Source organism: Lissotriton vulgaris, chromosome 3_1 (genome assembly GCF_964263255.1).
Source record: "Lissotriton vulgaris chromosome 3_1, aLisVul1.2, whole genome shotgun sequence".
NCBI classification, from domain to species: Eukaryota; Metazoa; Chordata; class Amphibia; order Caudata; family Salamandridae; genus Lissotriton; species Lissotriton vulgaris.
In genome coordinates, this window is record NC_141689.1 from 132,450,040 (window position 1) to 132,467,412 (window position 17,373).

The 17,373-nt window shown below is 42.3% G+C and overlaps 1 protein-coding gene across 1 annotated transcript in view; it reads left to right on the forward strand.

Annotated features, from left to right (window-relative positions):
* The window catches only part of LOC147726081 (B-cell differentiation antigen CD72-like), a 171,858-nt gene that overhangs the window by 63,637 nt on the left and 90,848 nt on the right, over positions 1-17,373 (forward strand). The window lies entirely within an intron of this gene.

A 17,373-nucleotide genomic window follows, 5' to 3' on the forward strand; every position in this document is an offset into this window, starting at 1 on the left:
CACGGTTGACCAAATTTTTCGTTTCACTATGCTGCGGTGGGGGACTGTACTCCTTGGCGAGGGCAGCCTTTATGTAGCATTTGTAGATCTGAGGGCTGCCTTCGACCTGGTGCCCAGGAGTATGCTGTGGGGTGTCTTGAGCAAGATAGGGGTTCCACTTGATTTGCTCACATTAATAATGCGCCTCCACGAAAGTAATTTCGCTAAAGTCCAGTGGGGGAGGAATGGGGAATCATCCATCAATTTCCCAGTCGAGCGGGGGGTACGTCAGGGTTGTGCCATGGCACCCCTGTTGTTCTCCTTGTTCATCAATGGTATAGTCGATAGGATGTTGGATGCGAGGGTTGACGCACCTTCGCTGGCGGGCATCAGGGTTCCGATCCTGATGTTCGCCGACGATACTTTAATTGTGTCCAAAACCCCGGCAGGACTCCAGCAAGCCTTGAACATATTTGATATGTTTTGCAAGGAATGGGGTCTCGAAGTCAATGTAAATAAAACCAAGCTGATGGTCTTTGGGCAAAAACGCCAAGCCCAACCCAGGGTATCTCTGAACAGTATTAGACTAGAGGTAGTAAATGTTTTTACATACCTAGGGGTGGAGATATCAAGTAAATTTGGTTGGGCAAGACATATTGAGAAGGCGGTTTTGAAACATCAGCAGATTTCAGGAGCGCTTCGAGTGGAACAAGCAAAATCTAAAACCAGGCCTATTAAACCTGTTCTCATGGTATACGATGCAAAAGCCTTGGGCGCAGCCCTTTACGGGGCTGAAGTCTGGGGCTTTGAGAGGTTCGATACGCTCCAAAGATCTGAGAACAGGTTCCTGAGAGGGATAACTAGTCTTCCCCAAAGTACCCCATTAATACCGCTTGGCCTGCATTTAGGAAGAAGATCGCTTAGTGATCGTGCCAGACTAAGGCCTATCCTCTACTGGAGACGGTTGTGGACGACCCCAGAAATTATACACTATGCTGAGGGGTTTTCTGCCTTAGTTAAATCAGACGTCTTTCATAAAATTACATGGCTAAAAAAGCTTAGGGACACCCTTGCTGTGCTTGGTCTCTCCAAACTTTGGGAAAATCCCTCTGGGGAAGTGTTCCCCAGTAAAACAATTATAAAAGCTATATATTGGGATTACATTGACCAGAAGTCTTGGAGGAGTGTGACCTCAGAATCTATGGGGGGTAGGTTTATGGAATTCAAAATGAGGCCTGCACTAGAACAGTACTGGGATACTTTAACTGTTCCGATAGATAGGAAATTATTTTTCCAGCTAAGGGCAGGCTCCCTCCCCCTGAAGTCATTGACGTCTAATTGGGGAACTAATAGTAGTTCATGTTGCCCGACATGTGGCGCCCCCAATGAAAGTATAGCACATTTTCTATTCATGTGCGAGGGCTATGTAAACCCAAGGAAATTGTGGTTGGCACCTGTTTGCAGGAACCTTGGTGTCTCAAGCGGTGTAGAGGGGCTGAGAATTATTTGTTCCTCAACCGAACTGCCTATAGTTGTAGGAACGGCAAAATACCTGGGGTGGGCTTGGTCTATAAGGCGGAGGGCTCTATCTTCGAATAGGCCTTGAACCTCGTTTTCTTGCTTGTATGAATTGCACTGCTAAATCCCGAGGGAGAGAATTATGAATTTTAGCTACAATATGTTGCTAAATGCCCGTAAAGAGTCCTGACTGTACAATTTTGTTTATGGTTAATACTGTGGTCGACTTTGCCTTTTAACTCGCATTTAGCATTTTGTATATCATGAAAAAGCTTATATTAATTTGTGGTGAATATTTTATGTGTTTATACTGTGTATTTTAAGCTGTAAATTAAGTGTTACTGTATGTTTAGAGCTTTTTAAAAGTGTAATTTTACATGTTTGTGCTTTTATGAGTGTATAACTCGAATAAAGCTTTCAACAACAACAAGATATTAGTAATATCGAAGTTTTAAATATCGATGTCAATAATATCGAAATAAATAATTTCGATGTTACTAATATCAATTGTTAAAAAAATTTTGTGTATATTATATTGTATTTATTATGTTTTATTATTTATTTTTAATGTAATTTAATTAAATATTGTCTTTTAGTACTGTAGCGGGTTGTGGGTTTATAGGGGAATAGGGTGGGAAGTAATTTAATTATGTTAAATTAATTATTAATTAGTAGGAATTATTAATTAATTAATTGAGAATTAATTTTTATTTTATTTTAATTAATTGATTAATTGATAAATATGTTCTGTAGCGGGTTATGGGTTTATAGGGGAATAGGGTGGGAAGTAATTTAATAATAATTAATTAATTAATATATGTTTGTAAATATTTTTAATTAGTTAATTAATTAATATAATTTTGTACATATTTTTAATTATTAATTAGTTGGTAATTAATTAATATTAATTAGTTAATTACATTAATTAGAGTAATTTTTTTATATATATAATTTTTGTTATTCTTAATTAATTAATTGGGAAAAAATAATATTAATTATTAAATTTAATTAATTACAGCTAATGTGCTGATATATTTACTTTATTGTTATTGTTAATTAATAATTAATTGGTAATTAAATAATAATAATTAATTTTGGGGAAAGGAGTTTTTTTAGGGTTCAGGGTCAGTTTTCAGTTTTTGGGTAAAGGGGTATTTTTAGGGTTCAGGGTCAGTTTTCAGGTCTTGGGTAAAGGGTCAGGGTCAGTTTTCAGTTCTTGGGTAAAGGGGTATTTTTAGGGTTCAGGGTCAGTTTTCAGTTTTTGGGTAAAGGGGTATTTTTAGGGTTCAGGGTCAGTTTTCAGTTTTTGGGTAAAGGGGTATTTTTTGGGTTCAGGGTCAGTTTTCAGTTTTTGGGTAAAGGGGTATTTTTAGGGTTCAGGGTCAGTTTTCAGTTTTTGGGTAAAGGGGTATTTTTAGGGTTCAGGGTCAGTTTTGGGTTTTTGGGTAAAGGGGTATTTCTAGGGTTCAGGGTCAGTTTTGGGTTTTTGGGGTACAGTCGTACAGGGTAAAAATAAAATAAATTTAAATTAAATCAATTAAATGAAATTAAAAAATATAAAATTACATTAAATTAATAGGTTTTTAATTTATTTTAAATATATATGTATTATTTTTAATTTTTTAATTATGTTTTAATATTTTTATTTAATATTTGTAACATTACATGTATTTTATAATTATGTTTACATTATTATTAATACATTTAAAAAAACGATATTTTTAATTTCGATATTTTTGTACTACGATATTAATTTTTTGATATTTTTGTACTTACTTTGTTAGGGATAGGATTCCTATATTTTTGACTTCGATATTTTTGTTCCGATATTTTTGTATTTCGATATTTTTGATTTCAATATTTTGTCAGACATTCTTCTGTGCCACATCAACCAACCCTTGGGATCCAAACTGGATATGTTAAAGGATGAATTTAGCAAAAGGGTCTGCAACTCTCTAATCGAAAATTTTGTTGAATTTTCCCACCCCGAATATTCTTCCAAATTAGGGAAGGAAGGAGAATTTAATTTCTTAGAAGTAGCCAATCCAAAGCATGTTGTCTGTGAGATAGTAGAATTCAAAAACAACAAATGATTTGGGATGTGACATGCACGGTGCAAAGCCTCAGTGCCTTGTACCTGCCAACTCTTAGAACACCAAACTGATTTAAGGTCAATGGTTTCCTTCCACAACTCGTAGCCACCAATGGCTAGCTGGTACTGAAAGGACTTCGAATACAATAACTTAGTATCGGTAAGTCTAACTTTGGACATGGATTTATCTGTCATTTTAAAATAAAATGAAGCGAGATTGGACTTATTAAAGTCAGTAAAATAAGTGTACTTTTTCAAAAATGTGTTTGAGCTGCCTCTTAAAGGAGCTGGGCAATGTTTCCATTGGGTATAATTCACAGTACCTCTCCTAGAATTAGTTTTATGCAGGAAGTGATTGCCAAAATGTTGGAAGCAAAACAAATCACCATAATTAGCAGATTCTAAATATAAATCTTCAGCATCAAAGGCAGCATAATACTTTAAATCAGCAAACAAAGCCTCTACGGCCTGAACATCCCAATCATCAGAATGTATGTTTTGTTGAACCACATCCCCCATGTTAACTCTAAGCACATTAGGTACATTAACAACTTCAGTCGGTCCATGGATTTGAAATTTAACTGCATCCCAGACTATTCCATCCAGGACAGGCCACGCGGTGATGTTAACAAAGGCCAAGTCTCTTTTCAATCTCTGGGCTGAATGTGATGAGGAGTGGGGAGCCAAAGTTCCATTCAGATGTCTAATGCATGTTCTCTCCTCGACACGCCATCTTCTGGGTACAGAGGGGTAGCGCTTTAGCTGCTGCCTGACTCCCGCCCTTGCTAGCTACTTAAGATGCGCTGAAACACGAGCGCACAGACTAATTGTGTTACTCTACCCCTGAGGCGGAAGCCGGGGGCTGCAAAAGCTTATTATTCCAAACCTGTGACAAAAGTGCTATTTTAAAAATACAGCGCTTCGCGCTCATTTTAACATATATTTTTTTTAAAGCATATTGTGTGTAATAATTGTTGGTACGATTTTAGACTACGTAAAATTTGCACTTTGTTTGGCCCTACCTCAATAACGCCATTCCCGGCCTCCACTCCCTGTACAGCCGATTCGGGGCTGGTGAGAGAGAGGGGCGGACGCCATCTTGGGGGTACGGAGGGGTAGCGCTCTAGCTGCTGCCTGACTCCCGCCCTTGCTAGCTACTTAAGACGCGCTGAAACACGAGCGCACAGACTAGTTGTGTTACTCTACCCCTGAGGCGGAAGCCGGGGGCTGCAAAAGCTTATTATTCCAAACCTGTGACAAAAGTGCTATTTTAAAATACGGCACTTCGCGCTCATTTTAACATACATTTTTTTTAAATATATTGTGTGTAATATTGTTGGTGCAATTTTAGACTACGTAAAATTTGCACTTTGTTTGGCCCTACCTCAATAACGCCATTCCCGACCTCCACTCCCTGCACAGCCGATTCGGGGCTGGTGAGAGAGAGGGGTGGACGCCATCTTGGGGGTACGGAGGAGTAGCGCTCTAGCTGCTGCCTGACTCCCTCCCTTGCTAGCTACTTAAGACGCGCTGAAACACGAGCGCACAGACTAGTTGTGTTACTCTACCTCTGAGGCGGAAGCCGGGGGCTGCAAAAGCTTATTATTCCAAACCTGTGACAAAAGTGCTATTTTAAAAATACGGCGATTCGCGCTCATTTTAACATATTTTTTTTTAAATATATTGTGTGTAATAATTGTTTGTGCGATTTTAGACTACGTAAAATTTGCACTTTGTTTGGTCCTACCTCAATAATGCCATTCCCGACCTCCACTCCCTGCACAGCCGATTCGGGGCTGGTGAGAGAGAGGGGCAGACGCCATCCTAGGGGTACGGAGGGGTAGCGCTCTAGCTGCTGCCTGACTCCCGCCCTTCCCTCCCTTTCTTTTCTATAACATGGCTACTACTTTCCGTCGGCGCAGCGGCGGGCGCAGTGGGCGCGCCGCAAGGCAAGCCCGTCTTCGCCCGTCCGCGACCGGACGGGGCCAGGGGCCATAACCTCTGCTCCCCTTACAGGGCATTACATTACCTATAGTTCAGCAATCTGCATAGAATAAGAACACACACTAGGATGCCGTGTTTTCAGCTTTATCATCCATTAGATATGCCTACTCTGTGCCAGCAATGTAATGCCCAACTCAAACCCCCATCCCCCTCCAAAAGCCAACAGGCATATAAAATGTATCTTCTCAACTGTAGGTCCCTCCCCAAGCATCACATAGAAATATCTTTATTACTCGATGACCTTAAACCGGATGCAATATTTCTAACCGAAACGTGGCGTATTCGGAACCTGATATAGTACAAGCCTTGCGCAGGACTACCAAATAGCTAGATTAGATCGCCCTCATGGGAAAGGCGGCGTCCTGGCAATCGTATTCAGAGCTCACTATGCCTGTCGAAACTCCCCGCATCCCTTCCTAGACTGCGAAAGCATGTCCTTTTGTTTAGAGTTCTCTCCGAACATTAGCTTCTATGGGGCACTTATTTACCGCCCACCAGGACCTGTAAAACAGTTTCATGCATCCCTGCCTTCGGGAGTTGCGGATCTGGCTTCCTCCCCTTCCAACTTTACGCTGCTAGGCGACCTAAACATTCACCTTGATGATACAACAGATGCTATGGCTCAAGAGCTAATTGCTGATCTCTCTGCATTACAGATGGATCAACTTGTTCTATCACCCACGCATATTAAAGGCCATCTGTTAGACCGGTGTTTAGCAACTGTTCTAATTTGAAGGTGGAAACTCCGATTGCCCTCCCATGGACGGACCATTGGCTAGTCCCCTTTATGTGGAAAACTCACAATACCTCTGCACTTACACCAGGACTACGGGAAGCACGGAACTGGACTAGACTCTCACTAGACCAGAGGGTCCATGAGGTAGAGACCACAAATCCATCAATTACTCAAGATCCCCTAATAGCAAATGCCAAGTTTAATAACTGGATAACACAATCGCTTAATACCATACTGCCCATCAAAAAAACTACCTTAAAAAGATCCAGAGTCACTGCTCCCTGGTACTCAGCAGAGCTCCGGGAGAAAAAATGCCAGTTCAAGAGACTAGAAAGAAAATGGCGCCTGGGGTACGCCGAGACAGAAAAAACCATCTACAGAGAAGCCATCAGGAATTATAAAAAAGAGATAAAGAGCGCACAAGCTGTGTATTATACACAAAAAATCTCAGATCATGAAAAGCCTCACCAAACTCCCTCAACCCCCTTCAACTAATAATAATCCACAAGCTCGCTGTGACGACCTAGCGGATTTCCTATTCCATAAAATTGATCTCATCTACTCATCTTTCCCGGACAGTGATTTAAATGGCCCAGTGGACACCCCGCTGACTTTTGTACAGGGTACCTTGTGTAGTCGGTCACCCTCATTAGATGAGTTTCCCCTGTTAAAATCAGAATCACTTGCCAATCTAATGACGCAAGTGAAATTAGGATCCCCTAGTGACCCTGCCCCCCCCCACGCATATTGTTGACCGCTACTCGGACCATTCTTCCCATCCTGCTAGAAGTACTTAAAGCCTCAATTGCTACTAGCACGGTCCCACCTGCGTGGAAACAGGCTATGGTGCGGGCGCTTGTAAAGAAACCCAATATGGATATTAACAATCTCAGCAACTACCACCCCATTTCCCTGCTCCCGTGGGCTAGCACAATTATAGAGAAATATATAAATGGCCTCTTAACAAACTTCCTTGAGAGTAGTCAGCTGCTTGCCCATTCGCAGACGGGCTTCCGCCCCAAACATGGAATGGAGATGGCCTTGTTGGCAGTCATGGAGAAAACTAGAAAAATCTTGGATCGAGGAGGATCAGTGGCAGTCGTCCTCCTCAATCTAAGCGCTACTTTTGACACTGTAAATCATAAAACCCTACTGCAGCATCTCTGTGATATTGGAATATCAGGTAGGGCGCTGGAATGGCTTAAGTCCTTTCTTAGCGATAGAACCTTCCAGGTATATGAAGAAAACAATATCTCCTCCAGCAAACCCCTGTGCTGAGGAGTACCACAGGGCTCTTCCCTGAGCCCGACGTTATATAACGTCTATATGAGACCACTGGCTGAGATCGTCCGTCCGTATGGTGTTAAGATCGTCACCTATGCGGACGATACTCAGCTGGTGGTCTCTCTGGAACAGGAATATGACTCTTACGCCAAAGTGGACCTAGTGGGCTGTATGGAGAAAGTAAAAAGCTGGATGACTCTGTCTTGTCTCAAGCTTAATGGAGACAAGACAGAGATCATGCTGCTGCTGGGTAATGCAGCTCCAGCATCAATCAGTTCCATCTGGCCCTCCAATCTCGGCCCGCCACCCGTACCTAAGAACGCCATCAAGAGTCTGGGTATCTGGCTTGACAAGCCCCTGACATTTGACTATCAAGCAACTATGCTAGCCGCCACCTGCTTCGGCCTACTCAGAATCCTTAGGAAAATTCAGTCCAGCAATCAACATCCCTCGAATCACCCCGTATCATCCCAGAAGACAACTACGATCAGCAAATGCCTTTTTGGCTGTGGTGTCCAAGATCAGAAGGACCAGAGCGGGAGGTCTTTCCTTCTCTTTCAATGTTGCTAAGTTATGGAATGCTCTCCCTTTTCACCTAAGGTCCAATCCGGAATTGACATCCTTTCGAAAACAACTAAAAACATTCCTATTTAATAAGTAAAGCCCTTCCCAGATCTACGCCTCGTCAGATAACACCCTTAGTCTTAGCGCTTCGACGCCTTAGGGCAACTATGTGCGCTCTATAAAAATCATTTTCATTTCATTTCATTGATAAATCAAAAAAAATAAAACACAAAACCAATTGACATAAAAAGATAGAGAGCAAAAAGCCCTAGCCAAATGTAAGTCCAAGGGGGAATCAAAAAATGTTTTTTAAACAAAGTCGTGTAGGCTCTAAGCCTTGTGGGCTTCCCTGAAGTATGTGAAATAGAGTCAAACGAAAATCTGGAATCTGTGGCTAAATGAGTTTGCAAATCAGGCATCGATAAATCAGTTGGGTAGGTGTAATCTGTATCATCAAGGCGAGTACCAGGCAAAGCACTCAATAAAGGACTTGAAACTGCAGGCATCTCGAGGGCCACCTCCGGTGCACGATCTGAAGCAGTGGCCAAAACAGAATTTCTCACTATCGAAGGACATGAGAATGCTGGTGTCATGCTTAGAAGAATCGGCCACTCTGTGTATTTTGACATTGTCAATGGAGAAATACCTGTTTTCTTTACGACCTGGAAGTGGTGGTAAAATGACTGTTCTTGTGCCCTTCACTCCAAGCACGGGAACCGGAGCACGGTAGGAGGGACCAAATTCCTTTTTGTTATCGATCTTCTCCCGAACCAGTTCTCCAACATGGGGTAGCCTGCCGCCTACCGGGATCTACGATGCATCATCCGAGGTGGAGGGCAAATGTTCCTTTGCAAGACTGTCTCTTGTCTCTTGTAGAGTCTGTAAAACATTGCAATGTTCATCTACGTCAAAGGAGGCAGCCAAACCAACCGTGTCTAGATGGTCAAGGTCCGGGACATACATCTTGATACCAAAGAGCATTTTGTATGGGTTCCTTCTAGGGAGATTATTAAGAGCACGCTGCACGCCATTGAGATGACCCAGCCAATTTCTGCCAGTGCCTATAACTCGAGCTGTCAGTGATTGCTTTAAGTCACGGTTCATTCGTTCCACAACACTATTACCCTCAGGTCGGTATGGAGACGAAAACTTGACTTGGACCCCCATCGAAACCATGGCATCCCTATACGCCTTAGAGGCAAATGCAGGACCCTGATCCGAATGGAAGGTAACACAGGCAAAAATCCCTAAAAAGATACGCAAATCCCTGATGACAGTCTGTGAATCAGCGCTGCGATGAGGCCAGACCCAAACAAAGCGTGTGCATGAATCAACTGCTACTAAGATGTACTTATACGCAGTATCAGAAGAAAAAGGACCGCAGTGATCTAAATAAGCACAACCAAACGGTTTATCAGAAATGAACAACTGTGTTTGGGGCGGACACGTAGCAGTTGAAGGCTTAATCTGCTGGCAAATGTCACATTTAAGGACATAGTCAAGCGTCTGTGTGTACAGTCCCCGCCACCAAAAACGTTGTTGCAACTGAGACACAGTAGCTGAAACGCCCGCATGTGCAGACGCAACCCCTTCATGGGCCGCTGTGATCAGTTAATGTCTGCGATCTGAGTTGGGAATCAACCTCTCCCCAACTTCAGGTATTTTCACATAAGGAACCTTATCGGGACTTAAGTGGTATGTGTACTTCGAAGGTAACCCCGCAGGATAATTATCTCCCTTCTCAGGGGCAGCAACAGCCGCCAAGATTTCATCATCAATCTTACTTTTGGACCGTGTGACTGCTGAAACTAAATATGTCGATACCGCTGATTTTGCTGCTTCATCAGCAAGCGAGTTGCCAACAGCGTGGACTCCAACGCGCTGGTGACCGAGAGTGTGAATTACAAACACGAGTGGCAACTGCTCTTTAGGCTCAGCAACTCGGACCCAGATCATTTTATGTTTTATTGTGCTACCCTTGGAATCATGAAAGTCATTCTGAATCCAAAAGAGCAAGTTCTCATTGTAAGACTGGACACAGTAGTAAGAATCACTTACGATAAGTGTTGTCACACTAGGATCAGCGTACTCCAATGCAAGCATCAGAGCACAAAGCTCTGCTAATTGTGCGGTGCAGTCCCCTAGAGTCTGCGTGTGCACGACTCTGGACTTGAACTCATCGTTCACCATGGCACCTACCACAATGGCGCAAGCGGAAACGTAGCGTGTTTAGAACCATGCGCAACCTGCGCCGAACCATCAGTGTATATGATGCAATGGAAATCCTCCAAAGGCCGCATAGCCAAAGGTGCAGGATGAACAAACTCATATTGCAAAAACTCCTGCGACCGCAAGGAGACATCAAAAATGAACGTGACATCCGGAGATGTCAATGATGCAGCCCATTGTATCCATGGAGGGTGCAAAGCTTTAGAATTCGGTACACTGGCTTTCGTAACTGCTTCCAATGCAGGACACGGGGTAACAACCATCATGCGTTTTCCCTGTGACAGAGCGCGTTCCTTTAGAATCGCCATCTGCACAGCCGTCAAAACTTTCTCCACAGTGGAAAATCGCATTTCAGCTGATGTTTACAAGTGTGATTTGTAAGCAATAGGTACTGTATCTCCTTCGTTAAAAGTAAGGTATGTGAAACCCACCGTCCCAGGGATGATTCTTATCACCAGGTTGGTGTGATTATCACGAGTCAATAAGTATTTAGAAGCGAGCAGATCAGCCTGCAAAGATTGCAGTATAGCTGAGTGCTCAGGCAGCCAGTTTGATTTTGTAAAATTTGGTTGTATCAAAGAATACAAGGGCTTGATACACTGGCATATTCAGGAATATATGTCCTCCCGAAATTTAAAAATCCCAGCAAAGACTGTAATTGTTTCAGAGTTGTCGGAGCGCGCAATTGTGTGCATTTCTCCTAGAAGTGAGGAGCCAATCCTCTACCTTCATTGTTGAGCTCGTAGCCCAGGAACAACACTGTGTATTCTGCAATGTGCGATTTTGCAAAGTTGAATTTGTAACCGAAGTCCGCAAAGCTACAAATTAAGCGGTCAACTCGACACAGATGCTCCCACAGTTCGTCATCCGTGAGATAAATGTCATCCACATATGAACAAGCATCTGGGTCAACCCTCTCTAAGAGAGAGACAATGCGGGCAGCAAACACTCCAGGACTATTCTTGTAGCCCATCGGCAAACGTTTGAAAGGTTTTTTGACACTGCCGCAAGTAAAGGAGGTCCATTGGGAACTAGGACCATCCAAATGGTGGGCAAAAAAACCATTGGAAATGTCATGCATGGTTTTAAACCGCGTACGTACAAGACTATCCAGTAAAGCAGAGCCGTGAGTATTCTGTACTGCACAGGTACGGCAATGCGAGTTTAAATGCCGGTAATCCAATACCAAACGATATAAACCATCAGGCTTGGTCACAGTAAAAAGAGGGTTATTCATTGGTGACACACAAGTTTCAATAACACCCTGATATTCCAATTGTTCAAGGATTTCTGCAACGGAATCCTTTGCTTCGGGCTTTAAGGGATATTGAGGTTGAGGCTGAGGCATAGACAGCAAAGGAATCTCGTGGTGAGGGGAACATTTATCCCACCCACAGTGAGTACGGTACAGAGCCGGCGCAAGGGCCTTAGACTGTGTGCGCAAAACTAGGGAGGATTACTTCCTCCCCTTTCAGAGCTGCGAGCACAAAAGCTGGGGGCCAGTCAGCCTCAGCTAACAAAATGTCATAGGTAGTCGTAAGATTCTCCCAAAATACCCCTTCTATGGTACGTTGAATGTCACCCTCAATGAATAAGACTATTTCATAGAGTCTGTCAGGGGAAGCTAATCTAGTGTCAGCTGTCTCCACAGCAACATAACGGTCTGTCGCTGTCACCTTCAGTAGTGGACGCAGGGCCTCTCGCACTATGGTAATCTCCGCTGCACTGTCCAGCAAGGTCAGAGCCCAGGTCTGATTCCAAAGATGGAATCTCACTATCTGTGGCATATCTGTGTGCTGTTAAAGCAGCAACTTTCTTTTTCTGAAACTGGGGTCTCTTCGGTGTAGAATCATCCTGCTTGCCTTTACCGTCTTTCGGGCGGGGCTGGTCGCGTCCTTGCTGGCCACCCCGACCCCTGCCGCCTCCTCCACCACCGGACGAAAAGGCTGATGACTCCTGAAAAGAACGAGGAGAGCGTTGATCAGAAACCTGAAAACGATCAGGTGATTTTATCACCGCGCGATCGCGCAAGTCATAAACACGTTCTGTGGGCGCAGGCAATGGAGACGCAGGACGGGACTCCTGTTTCTGTTGTTGTTGTTGTTTTCCCTGTTTCTGTTTCTTAGGGCAATTTTGTTTTTTGGACTTGGGCTAGTCGTCGGCTTCCGACTTCTGCCCTTGGGGTTGTTTTTTCTCTTTAGTAGAAAAAGGCTTGAGACCCCTAATATTGCGGAACACGGTTTTATAAGCCGCCACAATAATCCTCGCCAACTGCCGGGGTTTTTCGGCCTCGCAAATCACCTGAAAAGCATTGGCAACCTGAAAGTTTACCGCATCTCCCTTGACATTAGCAAGTATGAGATCGGAAACCACATCAAAGGTGCCGCAGAGACGCATACCCAACTCAACCGCAGCCTCTGGTCCGTGTTCATCCTGAACACGTTTAAGGACCATCGGCAGGACAGTCATAGACGGAGTGCCGTAACACCTCGCATAGACCACCAAAAATGTTTTACCCCATGTCTCACAGTCACCGATTTCGGGGGTCAAATCCTTCAGTAAGCTAATTGTCAAAATCCGGTGTTTTTCACCAGGAGACGTGTTAGGAAATACTGCTTCCAATTGGTCAAACTTTTCGGCAAGCCAAAAAGGAAATTCATCCTGTCCTTGGGGACGCTTGCCCATCACAGCGTTGACCATAACAGGACTGAGCTTCATTCCGCACTGCCCGGCAGGAAGCGCTGCACCACCCGGGGCCCCGCACGGGAGATTGCGGGTAATGTATTGCACTAACCACCTAATCACACTAATTGCGACCACATGTAGTCGTCTTAACTCAGCTACGTTACATGCTCCGTGCAGAGGATGAGGCGTAAATCCAGCCAAAACAGGCCAAGTTGCGCCTGGAATGGACAAAGGACCTAACCTCGGAGCTGCTAAAGTATGGGGTAGGGCGCCATTAAACCAAACTCGATGCTGCCAAGTATCAATAGGAATCTGCTGTGCCCTATATGGTGCATATTCTGCTGGCACAGCCGTGGGAGTGTACGTGTCGAACACATGAGTATTTGCATTCATAGCTGGGATGGTCACCCATGAGTAGAAAATCTCATACGGGTGAGCCACCTCTGCACTCACTACCATGATCACGGCCATACCATCTACGAGGACATTATACATCTGCAAATGATTGCGCACCGCAATGCGGCTATGTTGCACAATGTCCACCGCAGCCATAGTGACACAGAAAGAAAAAAGGTACAAAGAAAACTTTGTAGCACAACTGGGTAGTAACTCAATGAAACCGTTTTAGATAGATTCAAGCTTGAAAGGACCTATATGCATACAAGTAGGTTTGTCCGACACCACTGTTAACCGGAAACAATAGTGAAGGTGTTAAGGACTGAATGATGTACTACTCAAGTATCATGCAATAAGACCACCAACAATTGGGCGCCATGTCGCAGGGATTCCGTGCTCAGACAGAACTGTGCATAGAGGCTTGGAACCTCAGTGAATTAGGGTGTGCCAAAACTCACCTTAGGATCCAAAAATCCCCTACCAGACTAGCAATCAGTGTCTCATTGGTTATCATAAACTCCCAATGCTTAGACAAACCAGAACATGGACTTAGTACACCTCAGGTAACGTGGAACACATAAACACTCTTTCGTTATACAATCATTTCAATCCAGAACAAGGAGTAAAAGAGGACATGTGCATATTTGAAATGTTTATTCACTAATGCAGTGTTCTCAAACGCAGTATCTTAGCTAATACAAGCAAACATATTATAAGAAACAAAGTAATCAGCATAGTCACTAGTCCATAGAACACAAACGGTGAAAGCATGGTATTATGCTAAAATGACTAGGGTTTAACAAAATCTAATTCTCACCCTCCCTAGCTAGTATATTATATTATATCTAAGAAGGTCTCTTTGGGTTTTAACAGAGCGGCCCCATACCTCAAGATCCTAGTGGTAAGGGATCACATCATCAGCAACCAGCTCTTCGGCATGCGAAGCACCATCAAGTGTGTTTGTATGCTCTCGTGCAAAGCAATATTAAACGCGCCTAAAGCCAGAACTTGTAACAACATATTATTCTCGTATGAATCAAAAACATTCTACTAGGCTCAAAGCTAAACCAACAACTAGGTGTTGTGTGCAAAAGCAGCAAAAAGGTAAAATGGCGTTTAAACTCCTAAAACGCTCATGACAACTTAACACATCATACAGGCTACATATATCTATATATCAATAGAAGTAGCAAATCGTCATTATTTAATGATTGTTTATGTGCAGAAAGGGACACCTTGCTGCACACAAAAAGTCATTGATGGCAGAGGACTGCGGTGGAAAGGGACATATTTGCAAGGTGGCATTAAACCACACTAAGTGGCTTAGCACCACCTTGTGTAAATATTGAAAATAGTTGTACACCACCGGAGCACATAAAAAAGTCATGCCCCTGTAGCGATAGTGGCTTGTAAATATGCCCCATGTTTTTTGTCTTGTTTTTTGCACTACGATTAATTTAATTTGTAGAAAGAAAAGATTTGGCACTTCAAGATCCCAAAAAGTATGTTTAACATATGATAACCATAGGATATTAGCAGCATTATCTTGACTTAAACAATAGGTATACGTTGAGAGCCCAATCTTCAGCCACAAAAACAGCGAGGCAAAATTGACCAAATCACTTCACCATTGAGTAGCAGGGAAAACTTGGACAGAGTTCTAAAGCCAGAAAAAATATAGGATCCAGCAAAAATGAAAAAAACTCTAGGGGGTGCCATGCAGAAAAGATGAGTTTCCTACAATCATAAAATCCACACTTAAAAAAAATCTGTGTTTGCCTTTCTCACAACCTTGCTAAATTTCCCTACATACACCTTTGTTAGCAAAGTAAACATAGACAAAGAGGAACGAAACAAACTCTATTTACAATGGACATTGATGATCAATCTGTAGTTTGTCTATGTACAGAATGATTGCACTAATATATTAGAAATTTACTAAATATGTGCACACATTTACTAAACTTCCATACATTATATTTCATCCATAATCCATAATTTGTCGCCATGAAATATTTTGATCAAAACGATTATAAAAATAATTACTGGATTTTGCTTTTAAAGGTGCTTTGCATAAAAAGTGTAAAGGAGACAATTCTTGAGATTTGGATCACAAAAAAAGATGGATTATTATATGGTGTGGTCATGCAACCTCACCATGCAAAAAAGAAATAATTCTGTATCAAAGTCCAGTCAGGATCATTAGTAATCCTTAACTCAGTCCTGGGTAGCTGTGGTTTTATCAAAGAAACATGTGTAAAGCATTAAGGGGCACATGCATCATTGAGACATTTTGCACTTCTTAATTTGCGAAAAATACCGAATTGCAAATTAAGAATTGCAAAATGCTATGCATCATTATTTTCGGTATTTATTTGTTATTCGGTAAAAATCGCAATTTTTACCGAATCCCAAATAAATACTGAATTCTTAAGTGCATTTTCGCAATTCCCATTGATTCCTATGGGCCAAAAGGCCCATAGGAGTCAATGGGAAGGCTTTTACAAATTCGCAATTTGTTGATGCATTCCAAGGGTGCAGGGGGGGGTCCAAAGGACCCCCCCTGCACCCCTGAAATGCATTTGAAAGTGCATGTTTCACACACACATGTCCTAAGGACATGTGTGTCTGTAACATGACAGTTTAAAAAATGATTTTTTTTGCTTTTTGACAGATTTTCGCAAATTACCACGAGGGTCAACCTCGTGGTAATTTGCACTTCCAATTTCAAAATTCGCATTTTTTTTTACATTGATGCATTGCATTTAAGGAATCGCACAAATGCGATTCCTTAAATGCATTTGCATTTTTAAGAAATGCAAAAAAATACGAATTTTGAAAAAGAGTTTGATGCATCCCAAAAACGTATTTAGGAAGTGCAAACGGCCAAATTTACAGATTCGCACTGTTTGCACTTCCTAAATAGGTTGATGCATGTGCCCCTTAAGTACCAAAACAGTGAATACGAAAAAATGCAACACAATACAAATTTACCACTTAATTATACAAATAGAATGTATTTTTAGGTTTAAATAGGCAGCTCAACAACAAAAATCTACTTGAATCGGGTTGAATGCAATGATTCTTTTGATACCTTAAAGTGCTGTACTTAGTGGTCTCTTTTGTAAGTTACTGCTGCTGAGTTCGCAATGAGGCTTCTAGCCATACTACATTAAAAATTAGAATGCCGGATTTTTACAGTCATGACATTAAACATGAAAGTTGAAGAACATGTTCTATATAATGCACCCTGCATTTAGGGTTCAGTAGCGTTGCCTTGTTGGTGACTTCGAAATATTAAAAAGGAATGTTTCAGCCATATCATTGGTTTAAAAGGCAAATACGAGTAAGCACTTTAAAACTGCTTTTCTACTTTTCAATGGCAGACTGGGAGGCAAGCTTTGTTTTGTCACACTCTTGGGGCACTAAAAGTGCTGCAGTTCATGAGAGACACTCACCTTACAGGCCCTAAGAACCCCTGATATAATATACTAGGACGTAAAAAGTCAGTACAAGTAAGTTAACATATGTTAACTGTCTGTAAACCAATTAGATATACACCCTTTTAAGGGTCCAACCTCTGTCACTGAGGGTTCATTAACAGGGCTCACTGCACTTTCAGGGTAAAAAAAACAGCACCATCAGTCCAAAGGTTTTGGGGTGATTATGCAAAAAGAGGGATTTTCTTTCATGGTTTCTGTATTTTTAATATACTTACTTACCAGTTGCTAGCGTTGCATGCCGAAAAAATGCAGCATCTACATATCTGGAATGGGTTTGATGCATAAAGATATATTGTGTGTGCCTGTGTATAGTTAAAAAGTGCAGCAGATGAGTTGTCCTTTACATATGTGTTATTTTTTAAAGGTTCTGGTGTACTGGGTAT